The sequence below is a fragment of the Schistocerca gregaria genome, chromosome 3 (genome assembly GCF_023897955.1).
Source record: "Schistocerca gregaria isolate iqSchGreg1 chromosome 3, iqSchGreg1.2, whole genome shotgun sequence".
Classification (NCBI taxonomy): Eukaryota; Metazoa; Arthropoda; class Insecta; order Orthoptera; family Acrididae; genus Schistocerca; species Schistocerca gregaria.
Window position 1 is genome coordinate 935,323,739 of NC_064922.1, and position 16,170 is coordinate 935,339,908.

At 41.9% G+C, this 16,170-nt stretch overlaps 1 long non-coding RNA gene across 1 annotated transcript in view; it reads right to left on the reverse strand.

Annotated features, from left to right (window-relative positions):
* The window catches only part of LOC126355826 (uncharacterized), a 353,545-nt gene extending 338,524 nt beyond the window's left edge, over positions 1-15,021 (reverse strand). Inside the window, exon 1 of the long non-coding RNA XR_007565540.1 lies at positions 14,769-15,021. This is a non-coding gene — a long non-coding RNA (uncharacterized LOC126355826). The remainder of the gene's footprint in view (positions 1-14,768) is intronic.
* Positions 15,022-16,170: the final 1,149 nt, after the last annotated feature.

The window sequence follows — 16,170 nt, forward strand, 5'->3', positions numbered from 1 at the left end:
TCACACACAAATAAAGAAAAGATGTTATGTGGACATGTGTCCGGAAACGCTTAATTTCCATGTTAGAGCTCATTTTGGTTTCGTCCACCTACGCTCAATGCAGCACGTTATCATGATTTCATACGGGATACTCTACCTGTGCTGTTAGAACATGTGCCTTTACAAGTACGACACAACATGTGGTTCGTGCGCGATGGAGCTCCTGCACATTTCAGTCTAAGTGTTCGTACGCTTCTCAACAACAGATTCGGTGACCGATGGATTGGTAGAGGCGGACCAATTCCACGGCCTCCACGCTCTCCTGACCTCAACCCTCTTGACTTTCATTTATGGGGGCATTTGAAAGCTCTTGTCTACGCAACCACGGTACCAAGTGTAGAGACTTCGTGCTCGTATGGTGGACGGCTGTGATACAATACGCAATTATCTAGGGCTGCATCAGCGCATCAGGGATTCCATGCGACTGAAGGTGGGTGCGTGCATGTACCCTCACTAACGGAGGACATTTTGGACATTTCCTGTAACAAAGTGTTTGAAGTCACGCTGGTACGTTCTGTGGCTGTGTGTTTCCATTCCATGATTAATGCGATTTGAATAGAAGTAATAAGATGAGCTCTAACATGGAAATTAAGCGTTTCCGGACACATGTCCACATAACATCTTTTCTTTCTTTGTGTGTGAGGAATGTTTCCTCAAATTTTGGCCGTACCTTTTTGTAACACTCTGTATACGAGCTAAATGGTACATAAGAGGAGAAAGGAAGGAGATAGATTCGATAACGTACTTAATACTCAACCGGGCAAGAGTAGTAATGCTTTCTTCAACGTTTTTTGTCATTTTTTAAGGTAAGCTTTAATAGGGTATACGCTGAGCAGATTTCCATACGTAAGTATTGGAAGGTTCTCCCTTCAAGTCCCTGGAATGCTATGGAACGCTAATGACTCTGCAGTCTGCTGCACGGGACTTGATGCTGATGGTGGTGTTACCGCCACAGAAGAGGAACCTTCTGTGAATGGGCGGAAATATGGATAAGCAGAACAGGAAGCTGGTGTCCTCGTTTGTAAAAGTAAGAAGAGGGCTTACTGCCCGAATAACTTAGTTTTTTATTTCCTGATTTTGTATGTTTCGTCACTATGTTTATGAAGAGTCAACGTAGACGGTCAGATTTTGGGTCTTAACTTACGAAAAGCGTTTTGACGATTACATTTCTAGTTTCCTCCACATCCACACTCCAGGACTCCCAACTTTGTTTCCTCTTTTCTTCGCCATACCTAGGTCTTTGTGCCGTATAAAATTACGATACATATATAGTATTTGGCAGATACGTAGTTTTTCTTCTGTGGCCCGCAATGCAATTTCATCTTTTTTCTTTCTTTCATGGTTGGTTTTTTGGAGTTAATCGGACCAAACTGCGTTCATCTGATATGCATCGAACCAGGAACAATCCTCAGAGGAAGGCTACAAAACGGAGATCATGGGAAGTCCAGTTGTAAGTAAGATACAACAAGACAGAGATAAAGCCAAGGAGAAGTAGGAGAGCAGTGAGAGGGAATAAGTAAGGTGGGCGAGTCGCTCTACGCACAATGCAGTTTGGAAGTATCCGGGGCACGGTATGCGATGCGAGCTTCCTTGGCTATCGATCCTCTCGATCTTAGTTTGTGTAACATTTTAGGTCATCTGTTATAATACTTCCCAAGCACTTGAATTTTGAAATCTGCTGTAGTTGCGCTGTCCATTTATCGTGATTTTGGCCTTCTCTGCTTTTCAGCCAGTAAAATAATTTTGCTCTTCTTATTTTCATTCGGAATTCTTCGCATTTGCTATTTTGTTTTTTTATTTACCTTCTGCTTGCGTTCCGCCAAAGCCATCAAAATGCCGGTAAAGCGTATACACTCTAACCTTTTGCCTCTTTCACACACTCCTCTCGTACGATTTTCACTTTCTATGATCTCTTCCACGTAGATGTTAGACACTGTAGGTGAAACCAACATTCCTCCCTGACTCCTCTTACTATACTAATGGCCATTAAAATTGCTACACTATGAAGATGACGTGCTACAGACAGGAAGAAGATGCTGTGATATGCAAATGATTAGCTTTTCAGAGCACTCAAATAAGGTCGCCGGTGGCGACACGCGACATCTACAACGTGCTGACACGAGGAAAGTTTCCAGCCGATTTCTCATACACAAACAGCACTTGAGCGGTGTTGCCTGGTGAAACGTCGTTGTGATGCGTCGTGTAAGGAGAAGAAATGTGTACCATCACGTTTCCGACTTTGATAAAGGTCGGATTGTAGCCTATCGCGATTGCGGTTCATCGTATCGCGACACTGCTGCTCGCGTTGGTCGAGATCCAATGACTGTTAGCAGAATACGGAATCGTTGGGTTCAGGAGGGTAATACGGAACGCCGTGCTGGATCCCAACGGCCTCGTATCACTAGCAGTCGAGATGACAGGCATCTTGTACGCATGACTGTAACGGATCGTGCAGCCACGTCTCGATCCCTGAGTCAACAGATGAGGACGTTTGCAAGACAACAACCATCTGCACGAACAGTTCGACGACGTTTGCAGCAGCATGGACTATCAGCTCGGAGACCCAGGATGCGGTTGCCCATGACGCTGCATCACAGACAGGTGCGCCTGCAATGGTGTACTCGACGACAAACCTGGGTGCACGAATGGCACAACGTCTTTTTCGGATGAATCCAGGTTCTGTTTACAGTATCATGATGGTCGCATCCGTATTTGGGGACATCACGGTGAACGCACATGGGAAGCGTGTATTCGTCATCGCCATTCTGGCGCATCAGTCTGCGTGATGGTATGGGATGCCACTGGTTACACGTCTCTGTCACCTCTTGTTCGCATTGACGGTACTTTGAACAGTGGACGTTACATTTCAGATGTGTTACTACCCATGGCTCTACCCTTCATTCGATCCCTGCGAAACCCTACATTTAAGTAGGATAATGCAAACCGCATGTTGGAGGTCCTGTACGGGCTTTTCTGGATACAAAAATGTTCGACTACTGCCCTGGCCAGTACATTCTCCAGATATCCCACCAATTGAAAACGACCGGTCAATGGTGGCCGAGCAACTGGCTCGTCACCATACGCCAGTCACTACTCTCGATGAACTGTGATATAGTGTTGAAGCTGCGTGGGCAGCTGTACCTGTACATGCCATCCAAACTCTGTTTGACTCAGTGCCCAGGCCGTTATTACGGCCAGAGGTGGTTGCTCAGGGTTCTGAGTTGTCAGGATCTATGCACCCAAATTGAGTGAAAATGTAATCACATGTCAGTTCTAGTACAATACATTTGTCCAATGAATACCCGTTTATCATCTGCATTTCTTCTTAGTGTAGCAATTTTGATGGCCAGTAGTGTATTACGTCCGTTAATTCTCCATCGACTGCCATCTCTGTTTATTTGGTTAAGTTATAACTCTTTCACGCTCTCTCTCTCTCTCTCCAGTCCATGCTGCTTTTATTTAGAATAAACGTGAGTTTAACTCAAATTGGCCTGTGTAAATTAATTTTAAAAAGCACAAATCCTCTTTTTCTTTAGTGCATTTCAAATGACTCACGAGTACGACGTACCGTATACTGAAAGCAATTCAGCGATTTTTCTTGCAAAGACTCGTCCGCTCTTGTTACGTACGAAGCAGCCAACCGCCGGCGAATACAATACCGGTAGATGACGAGGAACGCACGCAGCAACGGCGCTTCCAAATGGAGTCCATTAGCTAATGATTCGGCAATTCTCGTTGTAGTAACTGTAACGCGCGTTAATCGCCGGCGGTACGAGACGTGCTTCTCTATTACGGGTGGCTGTCCCCACAAACCAACTGAAACTGTTAGAGATCGGAACGAGAGAGCGGTGTACATTGGCGCAATTACCCACGTAGCGCAACAAATGGCTTTCCACGATAATTTTATCTCCGGCAAATCGGAGAAATGTGTCCGACTTTCTCGTTGTTTTCAGTCGCCAACACGCACGCCAATATTTTAAATTTATGTTTAAAACACACTAGAAACGCATCCAGAAAAATAACACGTTTTAAATAAATATCGCGAAATGTGGCTCAGAACATTTCGTGCAATGAGGTTACGATAAGAGATCTGGAGAACATCACACTCTTTGAGTCTCCAGGAGCAAATGTGTTAGTGTCTGTTCCTCGGTGGTTTTAATTCACCGTTCCGCTCGGGTGGACTTGCAAATGAATGAGAAAACAACCTGACCCTTATAAAGTCTTACAAGTAGAAACTGAGAGGGAGGAACTCTAGCAAATTAGACTGGTGCACTTCAGCGTAAATAAAGGTAAAATATTGTCCATAAAATGACGGAGACATTGAGTACGCAACCGGGGGACACGTAACTGGAAACAGTAACAACCGTGGGATACCTGGGCGCAAGCGTCCCAGACGAGCTGAAATGAAATGGTCGCATAAATCCATTTGAAGAAAAAGCTCAGGCCGAGATCTAGGGGGAGAATCAGAAGGATATTTAAATTCATCCATGAAAGAAGTGGCTTACAAAACACTTGTTCGCCCGGTTCGTCTATTGTTCATTAGTCTGGGATCATTAGAAAATTGGATTAACAGAAGAGGGAGAGACGATCAAAGTAAGATCTGCGAGTTTCGTCACGGGTTCGTATAGTTAAGCGCGAAAGTGAGATTCTCAACAGACACCACTGGCAGAGATTTAGTATTAATATTCCGATAGTGTTATGTTCCACGAAAAGTCTGACGTATATGCTTACTCCTATATAAGTCTCGCGATATAATCACAATGAAAATACCAGACGAAGAAAGTCGCATATGTTGGGGTCAGTAACAGTTATTCTCCCACAGCCAACCAGCTGAGGAGAGTGGGGAGCTGCTGTTTTGTGGGTTGCGAGAATGGACATTGTCTTTAGAGCGGTTTGAGAAATTATGAAGACGGTTGTGACTTAATTTGTGGAGGGGGGGGGGGGGGGTTGTGAAAGACAGTCTTCTGCCTTCAGACTCACTTAGACGAATACTGCTCACGCAAGAGTTTGGCTGGAACTTATTATACGGTCCTGATGCAGCTTTCCGTCTCGCACTTGTGCAAGTATTTTCATTTCATCCAGCGGATGAACGGAAGCAGTTAAGACAGCGATAACACAGCTGATAAAAAGCAAGAGAAAGTCAAGTTAAAAAATATAAAACAAAGTCTTAAGTTTAGTACGTCTATAGTTTATCGAGTTATGTCAAAGAGGCGATGAGAGAGCTATGCTACGACAAAATCGACAATCAAGCTCCCGAACATGTCGTTCTCCTGGATTGTAGTGAAAGAGAACATAAACTGCAACATACGTAAATGAAACAAAGAGATCATCTATTAGAAGTAGCTGTAATGGGAATACATACTACTGATACATAAAATAGAATGAAAGCGGTGGGATTTGTATTCTATACAGAGCAGAAAGATAATCAAATGGGCGAAATACCGAAGACGGATGGAGCACAGCTGCATAATCGGAAAAATTTCAAACATTGGCCTAGAATTGAGGAAGAGGTATCACACAAAAATTGTAACAGAAGGATAACGTAATGTGAATCGGGAGGTGACAGGCGAAATATTCAAATAGTAAGTAGAAAAATACCAAAATCGAGATCTTCAAAACGGTTACTGAAAGTGTAGTTCTTAAACGGCTACAAGAAAAGGGAAGAAATTCAAGAAAAGACAGACTGAAGCATACAGCAATGATAATTCATAGTTTTGGGGTGTAGCAGGTTGTTGTTGTTGTGGTCTTCAGTCCTGAGACTGGCTTGATGCAGCTCTCCACGCTACTCTATCCTGTACAAGCTTCTTCATCTCCCAGAACGTACTGCAGCCTACATTCCTCTGAATCTGCTTAGTGTATTCATCTCTTGGTCTCCCTCTACGATTTTTACCCTCCACGCTGCCCTCCGATACTAAATTGGTGATCCCTTGATGCCTCAGAACATGTCCTACCAACCGATCCCTTCTTCTACTCCAGTTGTGCCACTAACTTCTCCCCAATCCTATTCAATACTTCCTCATTAGTTATGTGATCTACCCATCTAATCTTCAGCATTCTTCTGTACCACCACATTTCGAAAGCTTCTATTCTCTTCTTGTCCGAACTCTTTATCGTCCATGTTTCACTTGCATACATGGCTACACTCCATACAAATACTTTCAGAAACGACTTCCTGACATTTAAATCTATACTCGATGTTAAAATTTCTCTTCTTCAGAAACGCTTTCCTTGCCATTGCCAGTCTACATTTTATATCGTCTCTACTTCGACCATCATCAGTTATTTTGCTCCCCAAATAGCAAAACTCCTTTACTACTTTAAGTGTCTCATTTCCTAATCTAATTACCTCAGCATCACTTGACTTAATTCGACTGCATTCCATTATCCTCGTTTTGCTTTTGTAGATGTTCATCTTATATCCTCCTTTCAAGACACTGTCCATTCCGTTCAACTGCTCTTCCAAGTCCTTTGCTGTCTCTGACACAATTACAATGTCATCGGCGAACCTGAAAGTGTTTATTTCTTCTCCATGCATTTTAATACTTACTCCGAATGTTTCTTTTGTTTCCTTTACTGCTTGCTCAATATACAGATTGAACAACGTCGGGGAGAGGCTACAAGCCTGTCTCACTCCCTTCCCAACCAATGCTTCCCTTTCATGTCCCTCGACTCTTATGACTACCATCCGGTTTCTGTACAAATTGTAGATAGCCTTTCGCTCCCTGTATTTTACCTCTGCCACCTTCAGAATTTGAGAGAGAGTATTCCAGACAACATTGTCAAAAGCTTTCTCTAAGTCTACAAATGCTAGAAACGTAGGTTTGCCTTTTCTTAATCTAGCTTCTAAAATAAGTCTTTGGGTCAGTAATGCCTCACGTGTTCTAATATTTCTACGGAATCCAAACTGATCTTCCCCGAGGTCGGCTTCTACCAGTTTTTCCATTCGTCCGTAAAGAATTCGCGTTAGTATTTTAGAGCCGTGACTTATTAAACTGATAGTTCGGTGATTTTCAGATCTGTCCACACCTGCTTTCTTCGGGATTGGAATTATTATATTCCTCTTGAAGTCTGAGGGTATTTCGCCTGTCTCATACATCTTGCTCACCAGATGGTCGAGTTTTGTCAGGACTGGCTCTCCCAAGGCTGTCAGTAGTTCTAATGGAATGTTGTCTGCTCCCGGGGCCTTGTTTCGACTTAGGTCTTTCAGTGCACTATCAAACTCTTCACGCAGTATCGTATCTCCCATTTCATCTTCATCTACATCTACAGCAGGTAGTGTACGTATAGTCAGTCACCTTGGCTGGCCTGTCTTAGGATAGGGTGGCAGTTTGTTTGTAGGATCCCCATTTATCTACATGGGCAAGAAGCTAGATAAAGCAGGCAGTAGGGGCGAAGACATTCGTGCGTATTGGTGGCTTCTTGCTTCTGCTTCTTAAGTCTCGTTCTGCAGGGCACTAGGGTTTCGCCTGCTTTACGTCGCGTGCAATTTAAGTCGGCCTCGGCAAGAGGGCAGGCCGTTTGACACCAGTTAACTACAACTGCGGACTGCATTATTTCATCGACACAATTCTCCAAGTACATGCTGAAGTGCGCAACTGGAAGCGAACATAGTTCTTAGAACGCGGCTAGCAGAGACAAACTTTCACTTCCTTTCCTGTGTGTTATTACTCGCTTGGTAATTACGGTACACTGCTGTTCTCTTCTTCGGGATTATCTGAGGATGCTGGGCTGAGGCAAGGGAAAGAAAGCCCAGTTTTATTATTTTTTCTGTTTACTTCCTACGAAAAGCGTTTCACACGTAGCAAACAGCGACTTCTCACCGGACACTTAACACAGTCATTTGTTTTGTTGCACCATTTATTCCGACCAAATACATTTCATCCCTCCGACTCGGTACTTTTTTTAAGCTTGAGAGTATGTACTCCAATGCTTCGGGATAATATTTCCCAGAAATTACTACGGCTTTCCTCTTAATCTTGGCGGAACGTTCACATGATATAACACTGTATTTGCGTAAAACTGCGATAATTCTGCAAGGTGAAGGGCGCTATTTTCGTGATACAGGTGATTTCGTAATATGATTTGTTAACTAACTGCTAGTACACCTGTTGTCGGGGCAATGTGCTATTTCGCCTTGTTTCTTGGGATATCATTGTTGGCAGTACAAGGTATTGTTAACCTAGCTGTACGCAATAAGTCGAGACTCGATAAAGGGGGAAAAAAGCAAATACTTGTGTTGTTATTCGCCGCAAGATTCAATATTCGTTGCTATGAGTACACTACTGCTGAAAATACGAGATAGCCCATCAAGGTAAGAGCAAATACTTCTCAGCCAAGAATGTTGCTCATTCGTCATGTATTGAACTCAGTAGGCTATTGTTATTTATGTGACAAAAGCTACAACTTAAGTTTTGGAAGGAAATTCTTAACTTTTTAGCGTTTTGGCACTATAGCTCGGTTTCTTTCTACTTTATGAACATAATATACTACGCAAAGTTGATTGCGTATAGGCCATATTCAGCTTCACGTTCATGTAAATATTTTTTCGTTTCGGCAAGCGTTTCATGAAATTACCTACCGTAAAATACTGTCTTCCCACTTCAGGTCCAGTTATGCCAAAAGAAAAGCGAATTAATATTAGCAGTGAAACTTTTAAGAAACGATATAGTATCAGTTTGTGCAGCAGAGATGGGGGGGTCCCATGGAGGTCACTAAATATACCCTTTTCTGACAAACAGTCAAAGCGGAATTAGTGAACTGTACAAAGCTAGTGAGAACATTTCCACTGATTCACGCGAGGAAGTGCATTTGGATTAACAGTTACAACAGTAAGGAAATTTGCCTATCAGAAGCAATAAATGCTGGTCAAGAGAAATTTTTAAATCCTGATACTAACATTGCTAGTACAATTGTAGTGTGCAAGTTTGAAGAGGAGATACAACCTCACTCTTAGGATTCCCGAGAATTTTGTTGCTTGTATAGCTTCAATGGACAAGAAGAAGTTTATTGGAGACTTATACAACAAGTTTGGGGAGTTTCTAATGAAACTGAACGTGAAGGGCAATCCTCACGCAATTTGGAACTGAGATGAAACCAGTCGAGTTATTACTAAACTTCATACCTACGAAATGATCTACCATGACCACAAAACAACCAGGGGAGGAGAATGGATGAGGAAGTGATTTAAGGAATAAGGACATATAAAAGCGCAAGTGGAACAGTAACTCTATGAGATCAACACTCGAGAATCATCATGCGGCTTAGACCCTCTTAACTGATCAAAACGACTATGGTTTGTGAAATATTTAGAGTGTAAGAGGGGTACGCAACAAAAGGGATAGACAGACCTGGTCATGAGGAAACCAAAACGCTGACGGAGGGGAAAAAAAAAAAAAGGAACGACGATGACAAAGTAATAAGTATGAAGTTGTTCTACCAAGAAGCGATGGAAGAATCGGTTAAGCTGAAGAAAGATGAGTTAGGTGTGGAACCAATGAATGCTTCTCCACATCACTTCCTTAAGGAACATTACAGAAAAATTTACTAAGAGATTAAACATCTGTCTGGTATCGGCACTCCAACTCTTGCTTCCTGAGAGTCGGTAATAGTCTTACCAAGTAAGCTACCCAGGCACGATTTACAACCCTCCTTCACAGCTTGAGCTCTAAGGAAAAAACTTTGGATTTAACGTCCATCGACAAAAGTCATTACAGACGGTGTACAAGCTCGGACTGGGGAAGGAACCATCTAGCCATTTACATTCATCGACTGAAGAGAGTACGAATATCACGGACACAATCGGGGTGAACGAAGGGGGTTCTGAACACTCCCGCCATCTGCCGCCCCGCACCAAATCTGGGTTGTGGAAGAGTCGGTGCACAACCACCAACTATAACGCCAAGCTTCAATTCTACCAACATGCCACTTTCCCTAGTTCCGCGATCAGTGGCAGCAGATAAGTGAGAATGACTCTCTGAATCGACGTACGGCATAAATCTACAATTTCGGTCATTCCATGATGGTGGTGCCAGTTAAGTGGTATGGCCGAGTTGACAGAGATCCCGAGTAATTGGAAACGAGTGTAATTTTTCGCACAGGATGTCTTCTCTCCTTCAAGAAACGTGTTGTGCGATAAGGGCATCTGGAATATGTAGGTGATGCGAGCGCGCACATGATGTTGATAATGATGGTTTCTTGACCTAGAACATGCTACATAATTTTATTAGAAATGCTTAAAAATGACCCCTTTACCCAATGAGAGTGCAGAAAATACTTTACATTGTTGTTGTTCTGGTCTTCAGACCTGAGACTGGTTTGATGCAGCTCTCCATGCTACTCTATCCTGTGCAAGCTTCTTCATCTCCCAGTACCTATTGCAACCCAAATGCTTCTGAATCTGCTTAGTGTAGTCATCTCTTGGTCTCCCTCTACGATTTTTACCCTCCACGCTGCCCTCCAATACGAAATTGGTGATCCCTTGATGCCTCAGAACATGTCCTACCAACCGATCTCTTCTGCTAGTCAAGTTGTGCCACAAGCTCCTCTTCTCCCCAATCCTATTCAATACTTCCTCATTAGTTGTGTGATCTACCCATCTAATCTTCAGCATTCTTCTGTAGCACCACATTTCAAAACCTTCTATTCTCTTCTTGTCCAAACTATTTATCGTCCATGTTTCACTTCCATACATGGCTACACTCCATACGAATACTTTCAGAAATGTCTTCCTGACACTTAAATCTATACTCGATGTTAACAAATTTCTCTTCTGCAGAAACGCTTTTCCTTGCCATTGCCAGTCTACATTTTATATCCTCTCTGCTTCGACCATCATCAGTTATTTTGTTCCCCAAATAGCAATACTCCTTTACTACTGTAAGTGTCATTTCCTAATCTAATTCCCTCAGCATCACTAGACTTAATTCGACTACATAGGTACCCATAAAAAAGGGGTTTCTGGTACGAAGTTTTTCGCTGCCGCACTCACAGCAAAGATTAATAGCTATTAATCAGAACATTATATTTTTCTATCATGCATCTGATACACTAAAAACAACAGTGTGCAAATAAATCCAAACAAAATTTCTATCAATTTCTGTTAGGGAGCTAGAATCGTTCAAACTTTTAGTGGTACATTCAAGATGCTGTTCATAATTGGTTGGGTTCAGATGGATGCCTTGGTGACAGAACGTTCATTTAAGTGAGGTGCTCAAACGAGTGTCCATTTTCTTGAATGCTCTTTGTAAACGACATGCAGACGTGATGTAAAGTTGCTGGTGGCCCGGAAGGACGAGATTTCTCGATGCAGAGTGTGTTCTTCCTTTTTCTTTCTTTGTTCCCAACTTATTAGCAGATTTAACAATCGCTGCCGGACCAGGGCTGGGAGTCCTCCTGGGATAGCTCAGCCGGTAAGATGCAAGGTTCCGGGTTCGAGTCCCACTCCTGTCACACAGGCTTAATACACTTCGATATTTAGTTCCTGAAACACTATCATGCTGACAAAACAATCCAAGATCAGTCATGCACAGGAGAGATGACCCGAAAGTTGCTGGAAAATGAGTTTGAGATCTCATCCCAAAATCCTGCCAATATTATACGAGTTCAAGATAAGCCTTAACGCTTCCTAGACGGTGTGTGAACGACAGGTTTCCGAAGACTAAAAAAATTTCTGCAAAGTACGGTAGGGGAGTATTTAAGTACAAGGTAGAATCCGTCGGCTTTGAATATCAACGTTATCAAATAGTATAGCGACTATGACGTCATACAATCTGGTATATTTTAATTATACGAGTATTGGGAAACCTGCGAGAATTTGGGAGTTTCGGACATGAACGTCCTTTTTCTTAACGCGTTTAAACATTCAAATCTGACCGGAAAACAGCAATTACCACCGGGGATGAAAGCATAACCACATAATTCGTATGTATGAAATACGCACCATCACAAACAAACTGAGGACTTCCAGTCTAACCTTGACAGATTAATATGTCACTACGAGCTCCATTAATAAATAAACAAATAAAAATGAACAAGAGAGAGAGAGAGAGAGAGAGAGAGAGAGAGAGAGAGAGAGATCGGCGACAATCAAGCATTCAGCTACGTAAGACCTGACAGTTACTCCTTCATACAATTCTTTTACCATTGCTGTGGCTGGTCTTTTTCTTTATCTGTGGTGCGTACATAACAGAAACGCAGCAAGCAGCGCAATCATCCAGTCTCTGTTGGAATCTCATGTGTTTTCACACGAGGTATGATCGATGTTGTCTTTAGTTCGGCGAATTTATGTGGCCATTCAGTTGCAAGTCCGTATTTGAATAAACCACACTAGGCAGCAAACTTCACACTACAGTACGTATCCCAACACTGTTCTTTGCTAAGCACACAAGGTATAAACAACCCGCGACCAAAACGTTTAAGTATACGAAATAGATCCAAGAAAACCACCATCGTTTAGTGAAAGCTTCGCGTGCATATTTTGTCATATCTTTCCTGAACGAGAAATATTTCCAGAGTTTTTAATTTTATGTCTCAAGGAAATTACGAAGTCAACAGTCAACTACGTCTTAAGGGGTGACATTAGACTGGCAAATCTATACGCAGTCTATATGATTGGTAAACACCGACTATTACATCTACATCTACATTTATACTCCGCAAGCCACCCAACCCGCCGGTATCACATTCAAAGCTAACGAGACAACAAATAAACCAATAGCAAACCGGTACAACAACCGCAAGTGTGACAATAAGGAACCTCTAAAGCTTTGGTTACCTATAAATTCCATTTGTCAATATATTATTCTTAGTTTTTTTTGCCGATCTTAATACCTACTCAAGTCGCCATTATTTGCTTCACAAGAAGAAAGCTTTATATCGACTTTCATAAGTGAGTGAAATTTTTCTAAGTTGTATTAACTTCAAAGATCAAGACTGCTTTCTTTTGTTCTAGGCACTACACAAACTTCCTCTTTTTAATTTTCAATGTATCAGAATTATCGATACACAACTGACAGTGAAAAGCATTCGCCACCTTAATTGATGGTGTTCAGGTTGTATTATATACAATATCAGTGCTGAAGTATCGTTATTGTCAAAAGTCATGCTCTGTTCCAGAAGACGATGAACTGTTTGTTACCTTTAGATACAATCACAGTTAATAAACATTACCCATACGAGTGTCGCCAGTTTTATTCAGTATCTATCGATCAGGTGTATCTAGATCTGCAAATAAAGGAAGCGGATTAAATTTAAACTGTAAAATATGCGGGTGGCTTAATTTTCCCCTATAATCTTCCGGTGGTCTTTCTTAACATTCAGTTCACGCAAACTTATTACAGAAGTCACACGGGTTTAAGGCACTGCATTCTGAATTACAGAAGGATCTTTCTAAACATGTACACAGTCTGAACTAAAAGCGTACTCTAATGAAAGAACGGCACGATGGCCATCGTGTGTAACTGTGTCGTGAATATAATCAAGAAACATATCACAACGCTCAAGATGTGAGGCTGTAGGTTGTGCTCAGAATGCACCAAAAATCCAGAGCAAAGAAAAGTGGAGAATTTCGCGTTTCTAAATAACGGATCCGTCCTCTTTGGATGTACTAGAGATAGTGAACATTTTGGGCTAAAATAAAGCAAGCATCTAGTGTTGAAACCTTTACTATAACTACTTAAAGGAGTTTGCAGCCAATCTGAAGCAAGGTTTGGACGCACTCCTGATATGATAAACTCAGTTAAAAGAAAGAAAGAATTACTATATATGTCTGAGGAGAAAAATTAAAATATAGCTACATACACAATACTACGAGTGCCTGTATCTCTTGTGTGGCAATACTAGGTAATAAACAAATACACAATCCATGAAATTCGCTAAAGATGACAGACTACCGGTTCAAATGCGGGCTATTATGGATTTAAAAAACTGTTTCCATATAATTATGCCTTTCAAATGGGCTAAAAAGGCGACCAAAAACTAGATACGACATATACAAATTCACTTTCGACAGCGTGAATTACACATTTTAACGGAAAATGGAGGAATAGTGATTTCGTGGAAATCTGACTGTACGCATAGTAATTCAGTTCCTAAGATCAGTATATTAGAAGCGGTGCAATGTATCCTACAATGCTGCTATTGTACGCAAAAAATTCGTTACAATAATTCGAAAGTAATCTACAGTCCTAATGTGACTCGCTAGAGCACTGAAGTAATAATGGTAAAAAAAGAAAAAAAAGAATTCTTAACATACACATAGAAAATTAGTGTACAATAGTCTTCAAGATTAACTGATCCAGGATTATCTGCAACAGATCCGTACTGATGTTACTTAAAAAGTTACCATTCCAATAATTACAAAACCGATGCCAAAGATTTGATGCAAGCAATGCAACTTACAATCCAAACCACTTTTCTAATGACTTCCTTTTGATTACAACGATTAAATGATAAATTAAAAGTACTCCTTGAATGCTCGCAACGAATCTTTTAAAAGCAACAGTCGCGACCAAATACTTTACATACAATGCGGTAACTTCGGAAGAAATAATACAGTCTTACGAATGTTTCGTTCCCGAAAGCTGTACTTCTTTCGAAAAATAATAGATACATCAAATAGGGCCGATTAGTAAATTTACAGATAAGATTCTGATGATAGCTTATAGGTACAAAGAATTTTAGAAGAAAACAGTAACAGCATAGAATAGCACCGCGGTCCTGAGATTACCTACAGAAGGTATCCCTCGAAGAGTTGCACGACCGCTTGCCGGCGTCTACACTGCTTCACGGTAATCCATCACGTGCTGAAAACACTTTTTAAACCCTGCAAGTCGAATAATCACTTCTTTAGAGCACAAAAGTTAAATAACGGTAAAATTTCTACTTTTGTTTCCCGACACTAGCACACCGTTTCACTGGCTTGAGTTTTCACAGCAAGACGCACTGCGGACTGCCCGCGTGAAAGACCTCCACACACAACGCCGCGTCGGCGGCAGCAGAGCGACTGAGCCAGCAACAGGTGGCCATCTTGGAACGAAAGAAGGTAGTGGGGAAGAAGAGCGCTCTGATTGGCCGAAAGAAACGCCGTTGCCAATCGCTCCCTTCTTGCAGCAGAATACATTTCCACGCGGTTACAGGCCAACAAGAGCGGCAGCGCGTGCTTCAGTGCATGAGCAGAGGGAATCGTTCGGAAGTATTTCAGCAGATCGCTGCGGAAGCAAGCCACCCCTTCAATACTAACTACACACGGCGTATTTGTTCAGTACTTCTGTATTACCATTCTACACAAGAATAATCGAAACTGCTGTTTGGAAGTTATCGAATAAAATTATGTACTACAGTACTGTCAAATTACTCACATTCGTTTAAATTTCATCACGTTTCTTGTAAAAGTGAGATGCAAATTTTTTTTTAGTAACTGAACCGGACACTTTTAGAAGACCTTGTTTTTTTTAAGAAAAAATTAACTCTGTCTAACAGTCGTGAGAACTCTGGCTTCTTTATTCTACGGTTGTAAAGTTAAAATTCTAGTCTAAATGCTGTGCTACCTAAAAAAAAAAAGCCTTAATTCGAACGTTATTGAGATAACTATTTTGACACATTTTCATTTGGAGCTAGTCGGATGGTACGAAATAACCACAAGACAGAAATGAAGGGAAAGTCGCAACACTAAATACCTTTCCCACTTCACTTATTTTATTTTAAAAAAAAGTTTCGTATTAAGAGTTTCGGCAGCTCTTTAATACCAGAATGAGAAAAGTTCGTTGTTGATCTGTTAACTCAGTTTTTTTTATTACGGAGGGCACGTTACCCTCTGACCGAACATGCTGAGCTACCGTGCCGGCTCCAGTGCATAGCGGCCTGGATGGTCACCCATCCAAGTGCCAACCACGCCCGACAGCGCTTAACTTCGGTGATCTCACGGGAACCGGTGTATCCACTGCAGCAAGGCCGTTGCCCACCAGCTGAGCTACCCAAGCACGACTCACGTCCCGTACTCACAGCTTTACTTCTGCCCGTACCTCGTCTCCTACCTTCCAATCTTTACAGAAGGTCTCCTGCGAACCTTGCAGAACTAGCACTCCTGAAAGAAAGGAGACGAAGTACTGGCAGAAGTAAAGCTGTGAGGACGAG